Source organism: Castor canadensis, chromosome 15 (genome assembly GCF_047511655.1).
Source record: "Castor canadensis chromosome 15, mCasCan1.hap1v2, whole genome shotgun sequence".
Classification (NCBI taxonomy): Eukaryota; Metazoa; Chordata; class Mammalia; order Rodentia; family Castoridae; genus Castor; species Castor canadensis.
In genome coordinates, this window is record NC_133400.1 from 45,009,702 (window position 1) to 45,023,089 (window position 13,388).

At 36.9% G+C, this 13,388-nt stretch overlaps 1 pseudogene; it reads right to left on the reverse strand.

Moving 5' to 3' along the window:
• Positions 1-1,664: 1,664 nt before the first annotated feature.
• Positions 1,665-3,343, reverse strand: LOC141417437 (RNA-binding motif, single-stranded-interacting protein 1-like; annotated as a pseudogene).
• Between the last annotated feature and the right edge of the window lie 10,045 nt (positions 3,344-13,388).

The window sequence follows — 13,388 nt, forward strand, 5'->3', positions numbered from 1 at the left end:
ATAACTGCTTCGCCTTAGCTCCTGAGCTAGGAGGATTTGATCTGTGGGAACAGGGAAGGCCAGCAACCTGTCCCAGTACACACACACAAAAGGCTCTGATCATACATAGCTAATCAAGCAAGTATACAATTTTGGAAGACAACTTAATTTATCATTGCTTTCAAAGCCTTAATAAAAGAGCTTTAAGTACAGTGAATTATCTCATAGGTACTAAAGTAGAAATAACTGTGTATTTATGAATCTTGAATTTTATAGTGTCAAAATAGGTTTTCTTTACACTTGAACACTTGTAGCAATGATGTAAAAGTGTGGCAATGCTTCAGTCCAAATCTTCCTTCATGCTTTTTTGTTTATCTGTGTATGTCCATACATCAACTTAAATTATAAAGCCTTAATGTGAAGGTACAAAAAAAGGCACATTCTCCTAACCATAAACTGATAGAGCAAAAATAAAGAGCAGAGAAGATGTGATGCTGAGACTCATTGGAGCTACTGGTTACAGCACTTTTGTATTTGGTGAAGTCACTATTAAAAGTGCCAAGTTATTTAGTTTTCAAATTTGAGAGAGGGAGGGAGGGAGGGAGAGACAGAGAGAGAGAGAGAGAGAGAGAGAGAGAGAGAGAGAGAGAGAGAGAGAGAACTAATAGCCAATCATTTTGCTTCTATCTGTATCTCATCTGTCTCATCTTAAGGTGAGCTCAAAAGCTTTTAGCTTTTGCCATTTACTTGCAATAGCAATATTTTTCAACATTTTTTTCAGTTTGCCAGATCATAGGCATAATTCTTATTCTAAAGCACTATCATTAGTGTAAAGGAAGAACAAAACATTCAGTGACACCCCCCCGTCACAGTACTTCCTACACTAAATCTAGAACATCAAGTTTTTTTCCCTGAAAAAAGGCAAAAAAGACTTCACATTGCATGATACAGCAGATATCCTAAAGCAGTCAAACTATCAGAGGGAACTGTTGCTGTATAGCCTTACAAACAATTTACTTAATTAAAATTTCCCCAGTCAGAAAATGTGTTTCACACAAAATATGTTCCCCCTTCTTGCATTTCACTACCTTACACATCATATGAAAAATCATTAAAAACATCTGCTACATATTTTAAAAAGTCAAAATGTCAACAACTTTTATTGACTAGCTTTTAAAAGCCCTATGCTTCTGTTTTACAAGGCATAATAGATCAACTCATTTGGTCAAAGCATCCTACATTAGTTTGAACTAACTTTTACTGAAAGAGCTACAGCATCAAGAGCTAAGGCAAACTGAAATTCATAGAAAAGCAGAAGACACTTCACACTATTGAAAGAAAAACAGAAAGCTAAGAAAAGACATTGACAACAACTCTGAATTACAGCAACATGTGCACAGCCAGTACAGAACACCATGGGTGAAGTCAGACAATTGAAGATTCAGAAAGCCCATTTCATACAGCTGAAAAAACTCAAATTGAACAAAGCCATAAAAATCTGTTCATGCACTTGGATAAGTCTTTGTGTTCTTTGTGCATGCCCAGAAAATTGAAGTTTTTTTTCTTTTCTTTTTTGCGTTATAACATTTGCTAAAAATATTGTTTGTAGTTGTTTTTATGTTTTTTACTAACATAAACCTTTTAGGGGAAGAACTGCTAGATGAATTTAAGGATTTTATGTACCTTATAGAACTTATAGCAAAAACAGTTTTAATTGATTTCATTATAAATAACATTTTCAAGAGCCTGTACAAAACTGTCAATAATTTCTTAAAACATACAATTGATCAGAAAAATCCATGATTATTCATCCTTCACACCCCTCTTCATGTAAAAACGCCCTTCCGTACACCTCACAGTTACATATTAGGTTGAAAGATATACGGACACGTGTCATTAGACATCTCTATAGACAATTGTTGCTGACCACTTTCTTCCTCAACAGGAACTGCTGTCATCTGCATGTGCGTACTGTAGCAAATAGGCATCCTGCATGGCTGACATTGCAGGCATGTATTTTCCAATTCTTCTTAGTGAAAGATGACTCATCTGCTGGGCCAGGGGGCTGAATATAGACACAGGCTGTAGTGACATGGTGTGTCCTCACTGAAGGACTGAAGGACAGACTGCAGGAAGTCCCAAAAGGGCAATAAGTGGTCAAGGAGACACTTCTCCTCCCTAAGAAATGCCTGTTTGCATCTGAAAGGCATCTCCACCCTCAGGCAATGCAAATAGGCTATAAAACCCCACTCCCCACTCTGACCCATGGGATCACCAGTTTCTGGGTCACCCTGCATTCTCCCATATGCAGTCTTTCTCTTCTCTTTTCTCCAACTAAATTCTCTACAAATAAAATCTTTCCGACCTCTGCTGTTGGAGTCTGCCTGTGCTTTCATTCTCAGAGCAGGCTCAAGAACCCTGAGCTTCTGAAATTCCTTTGTGTGTCATCTGTGCATCATCACCAAAGGAGATAAGATGGCACCAGGGTGCTATAGGATATGTGGTTGAGGCCACACCTAAGAAGGACTCTGCACCTGGTAGGCAGATACAGAAGATGCAATATAGGATATAAGAGAAGTTTGAGTCGTCATTCGGTTTGTAGCAATACTGTATAGTAAAGGATAAGACCATTTCATATAGCAGCTGTAGGTGGGTCAGTAGTGAGTGTCAGTCCAGCCTTTCCTTCTCTATGCCATGGTCTTCCATTAGGGATGTATTTGTTTAGATTCTGTCTCTTCTGTCCTCCATCTGCAAACTTGCACAATAAAGGTTTTGTAGGAGCAGAAACTCCTGGTGGGGTCTTACTGAATTTTTCATTAAAGTGACTGATTACAGCTCTGCATTTTTCAATCCTGTCAAAGCGAACACCAGGACTTGTGCTGCTGGAATCACATAGTGTCCTTGTAGAAATAACTGTCCAAACAGTTGAGCACACTTTCAAATTCTTGCTCTTCCATGGACAGTAACAAATTAGAAATACACAGGTTTGTAGGACCTTGTTCCTGCTGCTTTGCCATTTGAACTTGAACCCCACTAGTCTGCAGGGCTCACACAGCTTTCTGATCTGCTGCAGGATAGCCTTTGCATTTGTTTGTTGTCTTCTCTAAAATTGCCTTTGTCGAGACAATTTGCCATATGGTTAGCAGAGCTTCGCCAGGTCCTGGTCAGTGGTGTGGGGGCAGGCCTAGGATATAGAGTTTTTCTTACTTGATCCCATCCTGAATTGCTATTGCTGCTACTGTTGTTATTACTGCTGGTGGGGCTGGACCATGGCATGCACTGGGACCAGAGACTGCTACTTGTGGTAGGTGGTCCTGCAGTTATCACTGGCCCTGGGGACGGCATTGCCCCTGGGGAAGATCATCTCTGCAGGCACAGCAGTGGAGGGCTTGGGCCTGGAGTGAAGTGGGGGATGGTCAGGTGCGGGCAGAGCAGGGAGGTTCCAGGGGGAGGGGGCTGTGGGCTCAGCTTCTCCTGTTGACTTCTTATTCTCTCATGTTTTTTGTGTTGTTTAAGCAATAACAAATTACAGAATATGTGCTTATCCCTCCAAAGTTGAAGTCATACTGAAAACTTAAATGGTCAGTGATTTTCAAATTAAGAGGATCTGAAACTCTTTAGTTGTTGTTCCCACAGTGAAAACTATTCAATGAAGACAAGTAGAAAAATACACACTCAGGGACTTACTATGGGTAATTATGCAGTTCTACTACAGTCTTGAAGTTTCAATATGAATAATTTTTGGGGAGAGATCAATTTTTATTACATTTGTTGAATTGTATTACATTTGCTTCCTAGGCTTAGGACAGTTGTTTTAAAAGTTTTATTTAAATATGTAAAGTAGATTAGTAAAGCATTATGTCCTGCATTAGTGACATGCTTAAGTTTTGTTTTGAAAATAGCTGTGATAAATTATAATTTGTCATCCACTCCTTCCCTCCAGGGGTAAAGCCCCGATGTTAGTTCACTGGTAAATATTAAACAAACTATTTTAATAGCATTATTTTGATATTTCCTTTGTACATACTATATTTATTAGACTGGCTTTCAAAGCATTTATATATACCAAAATGACATTTAATACTTTATTTTAGAGGAGTGGAAAATAATTCTCTGACAGTTTATTTTACTACACTTCTGATAGAATAGACAGATACAGTAAATAATATAATGGCAACCATTTCTAAAAGCTATTTAGAAATATGGATTGCTCCTATTTTCTTCTAATAAGTAGGCTTGATAATTTATTATGAGGTTGCTTAAATATCATATTATCATGCAAAACCAAAAGTCTATTATTCTTTAATGCAGTTTGGAGGAGAAAATGTTATTATATAATTCTCATTCTAAATTGTAAAGTAAATTGCAAAAGGGTAAACATTTACATTGTTTGTAGATATTGGGAAATCTAGAGATATAGCCATTTAAAATGTATCTATTTTATACCAGTAATTTGTAATAGATAATTGTACTAAAAAAGCATACAATTTTTTAAAATGTAGAATGCTCTAGGTTGTTCATGGTATAGCTTATTTAAAAATTCTTTTCTGAGCAGTGTGCCAGTGGCTCATGCCTATAATCCTAGCTATTTGGGAGGCTGAGACAGGTAGGATCACAATTCTAGGCCAAGCTGTGCAAGTAATTCAGGAAACCCTACCTACAACTTAACCAGAGGGAAAAGGGCTGGAGGTGTGGCTCATGTGTTATAGCATGTGCTTTGCAACTGTGAATCCTTGAGTTCAACCCCAATCACAAAAAAATTCAGTTCCTAGATTCAAATAACATTCTATATACCTTTACTTAATGTTTTAAAATTTTCATACAGAGTAAATAAGAAATTTCTAATTAATGCTTAAAGGTCTGATGAACACATAGAAAAACAATTTTAAAGCTGAAAATGCAGGCTCTCCAAAATGTATGTGCACTGAACTTCATACATTGAGGATATAGACTTTCAACTAATTTCATTTTTTGTTGTTATTTATTTATCTATGCCTGGCTTATTGACCGAGAAGGGGACTTGCTAAGGTTTTGCCTTGAATTATAGTCCTCCTGTCCTCCAGGAGTGAAGCACCATGACAACCCCAAACTTTTCTACATGGTTACTAGCAATTTACACTCCCATCAACAGTGTGTGAGAATACCTTTTTGTTTATGTCCTTGTCAGCATGTGTTGGTTTTGTGTTTGTGGTATCAGCCATTTTGACTGGTAGGAATTGATATTTTATTGTGGTTGCAAATAGCATTTCTCTGACATCTAATGATAGGACACTGTTTCATCTATTCAGTTGTCATCTGTAAATCTTACTTCAAAAAAAAATCCTTTCAGATCATTTGCCCATTTTAAATCAGATGATTTACTTTTTTAATTCTAAGGATTTTGAGTTCCTTGCGTATTATGGATATTAACTCTTTATCAAATGATTTACCTAGAAAATATTTTCTCCTGTTCTGTAGACTGTTTCTTCTTGGTTGTCTCCTTTGACATCAAAGCTTTCTATTTTAGAGGCTGCTGGAGAGTCTCAAGTGGTAGAACCCCTGCCTACCAAGAGTGAGGTCTTGAGTTCAAACATCAGTACCACCAAAAAACAAAACAACAACAACAAAAAAGCTTTCTGCTTTGATGTAATCCATTTTTCTATTTTCTTTTGTTTCTTGCACTTTTGGGGTCATATCCAAACTTTCATTGCCCTTATTGGTATCTTGAAATTTCTCCCATGTTTTCCAGTAGTTTCATAATATCAAGTTGTACATTTGGCTCTTTAATCTATTTTGAGTTGATTTCTGAACATGATGAGAAGCAGAGGTCATATTTCAGTCTTCTGAATGTGGATATCTAGTTTTCTCAGCACTATTTATTGAAGAGGTTGTCTTTGCTCCAATGTGTGCTTGTAGTGCCTTTGTTGAAACTCAGTTGGATGTTGATGGGTGTTTATTTCTGAGTCTGTGTTCTGTTCCATAGGTCTCTGTGTCTGTTTTTATGCCAGTACTGTGCTTTATTTTTGTTATGATGGCTCTGATTTATGTCTTGAAATCAGTCAATGTAATGCCACTGGGTTTGTTATTTTTCTTCATGTTTGCTTTGTTTATTTAGGGCCTTTTGTGCTTCTACATCAGTTTTAGGATTTTTTTTTCTTAATCTGTGAAGTATATCATGGTATTTGTGTGGAGATTGCATTGAATCTGTAAATTGCTTTAGATATTATGGACACTTTTACAATAATTAATTCTTCCAATCCATGAATCTAAAGGTCTTTCCAGTTGTTTTTGTGTCTTCTTCAATGTGTTTCTTCAGTGTTTTGTCATTTGCATTGTTGAAAGTTTTGAGTTTCTTGGATAAATTTATTACTATGGATTTTTGTAGCTTTTGTGAATTAAATTGCTTGCATGGTTTCTTTTGTAGCAACTCATAATTGTGTTGGCTTTGTAGCATGAAACCTTACTGAATTCATTTGTGAGTTACAATAGATGATGGGTAGAGTCTGTAGGATTTGGCCTATATAGTATTATAGGATTTGTAAACAGGGAAAATTTGACTTACTTCCTACCTACTTACATACACTTTAATACATTCCCTTGCCTATTTGCTTTGTCTTAAACTTTCAGTACTATATGGAATAAGAGTGATGAGAGTGGACAATCCTACCTTGTTCCAGATCTTAGAGGAAATGCCTTCAATTTTTCCTCATTTGGAATGATGCATGCTGTGGGTGTTTTACGTAAAGTCTTCATTATCTTCATGTATTATCTTTCTTGCCTAATTTCTCTTTCAGTGTTTCATGATAAAGTGATGTTGAATTTTACCAAATGCTTCTCCTGCTTTTGTTGAGAATTTTTACATCCATGTTCATCAAGGATATTGAGTCATAGTTTTCTTATTTTTGGTGTTCTTTTGTTCTTGTCTGCTTTTGGTAAAATGATAATAATGGCCTCAAACAATTAATTTGGAAATGTTCCTTCATTTCAATTTTTTGAACAATTTGAGAAGAATTAACATAAGTACTTCTATATAAGTTTTATATAATCGGCAGTGAAGGCATTTAGTCCTGGAAAGAAGTGTTTTGTTTGTTTGTTTTTAATGTTCTCAGAGTCTCAGTTTCCTTGCTGAATTTCTCATCTCCATTGCTCACTTTTTTTTTAGGAGTGGGATTGACCTTCTTATTTCATTCATCTGTTTGTTTGAATCCTCTTCAAGATCATTGATCATTTTTAACCTAGACTTTTGAATTATTTGACATTTCAACCATTTCAGTACATTTTGAATTTGATTATTAACGAGTTACAGGCTTTTTTGAGAAATCAAATTGCCTTACTTTTCTGTGATTCGTATGTTTCTACCTTGTGATTTGCATGTCTGGGGGGATGGATATTTCTTTAAGATTATTTATTTCTATTTTATGGGGTCTTCTCAGTGAGAAGGCTTCTGTTGAGTTTATAATGTTAGAGTTATGATCCCTATTGCTACTCTGAGAAGATAAATCAGTCACCAGTTACAAAAACAATTTGAAAACAAACTGATTTAAATGTAGTCAAAACAAAAAACAGTTGGAAATATCAACAACACATGCCTTAAGGGGGAAATAAATAAATTTTGACACTTCTGGGATAAAGTAGGAGATAAAAAATTATTAAAGCTAAAGGTATTAATAATTAATAAAATAGTGGTGGGGAAAGGAAAAAGAGAATAAGAAGGGTAACAATAGATGACAAATATATGGGAAGAAGTAATAGAAAATAGTAGTGAGGAAAAACCTAAGAAACTAAGTACAGAGATGGGTAAAACAAACAAAATCAAAAGAAAGGAACAAACAGGTCAACATTTCTTCCTTGCTGAGGAGGGCAATGGACTTTTCTCCTCAGGATTGTCACTCGGGTTGGGAGCCAGCTCTTTTCCTCTCTGAATTCCACAACTCTTAGATCAGAATGGTTGTTTGCAGACTGAGCTCTGACCTGGACTTCTCTGAGCTGAAATCCCATGTGTGCTATGCTACATGCAGGCTCTCTAGTGTGAAGAGTGAAGGACACAACCCAAACCTCTCCTAAGGACTCCTCCTGGATTGCTAGAGGGACAGTATGGGTTCAGTATGGGAAATTCCTAACCATGGCTGCTTCCCACAATATCTTTGATCCTCTAAGAGTGCACAAATATGTCAACCCAAGCAGACTGCACTCATGGGCAAGGCACAGGGCTCTAGCTGATCCTGTGCCCCTTGGCCTCACATTTCTCTGTCCTACCACTACCCATTCTCATTTTACACAGGTCTGCTCACTCTCCTCTTACTAGCACCACTGATGACTGACACTTGATGTACACTCTTTAGTGCAGCTCCCATTCCCACCTAAGTAGAATGAATCTGTGAATCTGAGTCTATAGTGCAGCAAGTTTCCTGGATCCACACTGATTCTATGGGCCATTGTTCACTTAGCTGCTGAAGAGTGAGCCCTTTGGAGTTTGGAGATCAAGAAATTAAGGGTTCTGGTCTCCCTGGCTGAGAGCAAAACTGGGGTTTCAGACTCAAGGCCCAAAGTCTTGGCACTCCAAATGCCATGTCTGGCCCCTTGCCACTATGTGCCAAATAAAGAGCTGTGGTAAAGGATGGAGAAATCAGGCTTATGACAAGGTCCATGGCCATATCAGGGCAGAGGCAGAATCAGCACTAAGACCGTCTTCGGTCATGTCTGGTACAAAGAGATGAGCTTTAGCTGTAAATAGACAAAGAATTAGGGCAGGGATCAAAGGCACATATAATTAAAGAGTGCCAGTCCCAGTGTGCCATGCAGTGTTCAAGTGGGGCTTGGTTGGTCATTATTTCAGTCCCTGTTCTTTGAGGGTTCTGGAGAAGTTATCAGTGTCTTCCCTTATTGTGGGGAACAGGGGATAAAGGGAATGGTAGAGGGGGTGATTTCAAGTGTGATATATTTGATACATTGTAAGAAACTTTGCAAATGCCACAGTATACCCCTATGGAGCACAACAATAAAATAAAAATTTTAAAAGTTACCTGAACCTCATTGAAAAAAACACTTTCATAATTGCCTTACATATAATACAAATTCATGTCAAGTACTCCACATTACTAGAAAAGGGCTTTGTGCATGTAAAATCAATAGCTGACCCTTAGCTAAACCACAATTACTTTTGAGAGTATATAAAATAGCATGCTTCATAGTGGTACTTGGTAATCCCAACTGTTTTAGACATCTAAATCCCTATAACACATAAGTGAATGCAATTTTCATTGTAAAAAGTGGGTAATCTAATCATCTAGTGAAGGAAAATGACATTTCAACATTTGTAGTTGGGAAAAGTTCCTGAATACTTGTGAGTAATTAGTATTTTGTATTTCTGAATAGTGCTGCAATATACTTTTACACTTTTAGTATAATGTTTTGCTTTTGTTTTTTCTTTCTCTAACTTATACCTGATATTTTAGTTTTAACTTTGAACATGGAAATCCTACACATCAGAAAAAAAGTAGCTAATAAGGTATTGCAATTTAGTGTCAGTTGTTAGATCAAACAAACATAAACTGAAAACTCATCATGATAATGGAAATTTTCTCAGCTAAATTCCTGAGGTTGGCTTTGGTATTGGCAAACAAAAATTCTGGGACCCATGCTTAATGGAAACACTGAATGCTATTTTTTCAAATTATATTTACTTATATAGTTCCATGGCATAAGTTCAGCATATAGTTGAAGTTCCTAGTTTATTTATAGTTACTGAAAATGTTACTATTGTTTCCAACTTCAACTCTCTGAAAGTTTACTGTAAAATGTTTCTTTCCTGATATGCTTAGATTTAAATGTTTTTGTCTAGTAGTCCATTATAAGAAAATTATTTTAACACCCAAAGCCTCAGAGCCCATTTTCAGAACTGAAAGTACTTTTGAGGATGAAGTGTGAAAATGTTGATCATATATCTACAATGTAAAACTTTTGCTATTTCTATTATTAAAATATTGACATTTTTAAAAATTCTAATTTATAATTTCATAGATGTAAAGGAATATTCAAATAGTAGGTAGTGGTTTATACTTAATTTCTTAAAAAAAACGTATGTACTTTATGAGCCCTTATTATGCTAACAACCATATTCTAATCAAAAAATTTTAAATTTTTAAAAATAAAATAAAATGGAATTTTCAAATTTTCATCAATTTATAAAATATGTTTTGACTTGTTCCACCTCTTTTTCTGCTTTACAATATAACTTGGTGAATATTTCATAGAGGAAATACATATATATATTTATACACACACATATATGTATTTACTGTTTCTAACTTGTCTCTCCTGACCCTTTGTAATGTTTTACTTCCTTTTCATTTATTGTGCATCTCACATAACTGACAAACACATGGTCATAAAAAGGTTGCTGTGTCTTTTTCCTTCCTCTCCACTGTGGAGGATACGAAGGGATGAATCTGTGTGAGTCATTCTGAGAAACATTCCGGATGTTGTAAGTGAAAGCCATAGCCATTTGATTATGGATTCTTCCTAGCTCAGGACTTTAACTCGGGTATGTGTTGAGATACATAGATACATATTTATAGTTCATATAATTTTAAATGCATAAATAAAATATGTTCAATATTTACAAACATATAAACATAAATTATGCATTATATATGATGTATATAACTTTGTATATAGATGTATATATATATGTGATATGTATACATAAATCAAAAACTACTTCCTCCTCACATCAAGCTATCTGTCTGGCTTGAAGTCTATGGAAATCTCTAAAGCTCTGGAAGGAGCAAATTTGCACACAGTTCAAGTAGGGAATGCCCCTCCCCCACTCTCCAGAGCTCAGGGCTCCCCGCCCTCTTTGCTAAATGTCTTTTTTTTTCAGCTACTCTTTTATTATTCAGATTTTTTTCCTCTTTTTTCCCTGGGTGGGGTTCAGTCTGTCCAGGGGGCTATGCTGATTTACCATTTGCTGCTTAGCTCACCTGGTGGTCTGTGTCTTCCCAAGCAGTCTGGGAGCTGGCATCTGGCAGTGCGGGAGCCCTCCTGGTTTCTCCATTTATCGTGGAGTGGGGATGCTATGCGTGGGCTGAGGGTGTGGAGAAGTCGGAGTTTTGCCTCTTCTTGGTGGCTTTTCCTGCCAGGCATATCTCCAGCATCTCTCCAAGATTTTACTTTAGGAAGCACATTTTCCGCTTACTCCCTCTAGTCGCCATCTTGGAATCTCCTGTGTTGGAGTCTATACATGTTTTTAGGACGTTCAGAGTATGTTTGATGAAACTGGGTGCATTGACATTAGGTGCATATAGGTTGATAATTGTTATTTCCTTTTGGTGTATTTCCCCTTTTATTAGTATGAGTGTCCTTCTTTATCTCACTTGATCAATATAAGTTTGGAGTCTATTTTGTCTGAGATAAATATTGCTACCCCTGCCTATTTTCAGGGGCCATTGTCTTGGTAAATCTTTTTCCAGCCTTTCATCCTCAGCCAGTACTTTTTTCTGTTGATGAGATGGGTCCTCTGTAGGCAGCAGATTGTCGGATCTTCCTTTTTGATCCAGTTTGCCAAGTGGTGTCTTTTGATGGGGGAATTAATTCCATTAATATTCAGTGTTAGTATTGATATGTATGTGGTGATTCCTGTCGTTTAGTTGTCTTTGTTGTTTAATGATTTCATTGTGTGCAGCTGAATCAATGTTACTCTTTATTTCTTGATTTTCTTCTCCTGTGGATTGGTACTGCCTGCCCTTTCATGGTTTTGCTTGTTTTCACTTTCTGTGTGGAGAATTCCTTGAGGAATCTTTTGTAGTTGTGGCTTGGTGGTCATACATTGTTTTAGCTTCAGCTTATCATGGAAGACTTTTATTGTTCCATCTATTTTGAATGATAATTTTGCTGGGTAGAGTATGCTAGGGTTGCAGTTATTTTCATTCAATGCCTGGAAGACCTCATTCCATGTGCTTGCTTTTAAGGTTTCCATTGAGAAATCTGTGATTTTGATGGTTTTACCTTTGTACATTATTTGTTTTTTCTCTCTTACCGCCTTCAATATTCTTTCTCTATTCTCTGTGCTTGTTGTTTTAATGATAATATGTTGTGGGGTATTTCTACTTTGGTCAAGTCTGTTTGGTGTCCTGGAGGCTTCCTGTACCTGAATGTGCACAGTTTTCTCTAGATTTGGGAAATTTTCTGTTATTATTTTGTTGAATATATTACTAATTCCTTTTGATTGCACCTCTTCTCCTTCTTCAATGCCCATGATTCTTAGATTTGGTCTTTTGATGGGGTCCGTGAGTTCTTGCATATTCTTTTCACAGGAATTCAGTTGTCTGACTAATAATTTCTCAGTTTTTCCTTTAATTACCATTTCATTTTCAAGTTCTGAGTTTCTGTCTTCTGCTTATTCTAGTCTGCTGGAATGGCCTTCCATTTTGTTTTGTATTTGTTTCACGCTTTTTTCTGAGGTTTTTCTATATCATGTATCACTTCTTTATTGTCAATTTTCATCCTTCATTTATCTATTTATGGTATTCTCTATTTCACTTTGGTATTTATTTAGGGCTCCTATGATTTAATTTATTTGTTTTTGTGCTTTCTCATATTCTTTATTTTTGTTGTCTTGGAATATCTTGAGTGCCTCCTGTATGTTTTGGTATACCATGTCTAGTAACATCTCTATGAAATTCTCATTGATTACATGAATTTTTTCTTTCAGGGTGTTTTTGTGGGCCTCATTGGGTTCCTTGGTATAGTTTACCTTTGTTTTGTTGGACTCTGGATCTGCGTATCCGTTTTCTTCGTGTCCTCTGAATCCTATGCTAATTTATTTTTGGGGGGAGAATGTTTTCCATCCCTTTTTCATGTTCCCATTATTCCACTTGGTACAGTTTCTGACTCTGTTCTATGTGTAATTTAGTATTAGCTAACTTACAATAGTAAAATTAAAATCAACAGGGAGAGATGGTGGATAATCAGACAGCGAACAAGACAAACAAACCCTTAAAGAAAAGAAAAAAGAAAAAAAATCCCTGGTTCAGGAACAGTAGTATTTCAGTCTTAGTAGTTCTGCTGTTACTCCATTAGCATCCTGTCCTGTTTGTCTGTGTCTCCTAGGCAGGTTTGGAGCTGGCATGTGATGGTGCTGGAGCCCTCCATTGGGGTAGCAGACCAGTGGGCCCATGAGGCATCAGCCTAGTGAGCTGGCAGGTGGTGGCCTGGCTGGGCTTGTGGGTGGGGGCCTGGTGAGCTGGCAGGTGGCAACTTGGCAGGACTGGGGAGGCCTGAAGGGCTGACAGGCCAGCGGTGGCCTACCTGTTCTTTCAGTGTATTGTGATGTAGAGAAGCCTTCTACAAACTGGGGGTTCAGGGTGCCAAAGTTTGAGCTCTCTCTGGTGCTTTACTTCAGCCAAGCATGTCTCCAGTGTCTCAGCAAG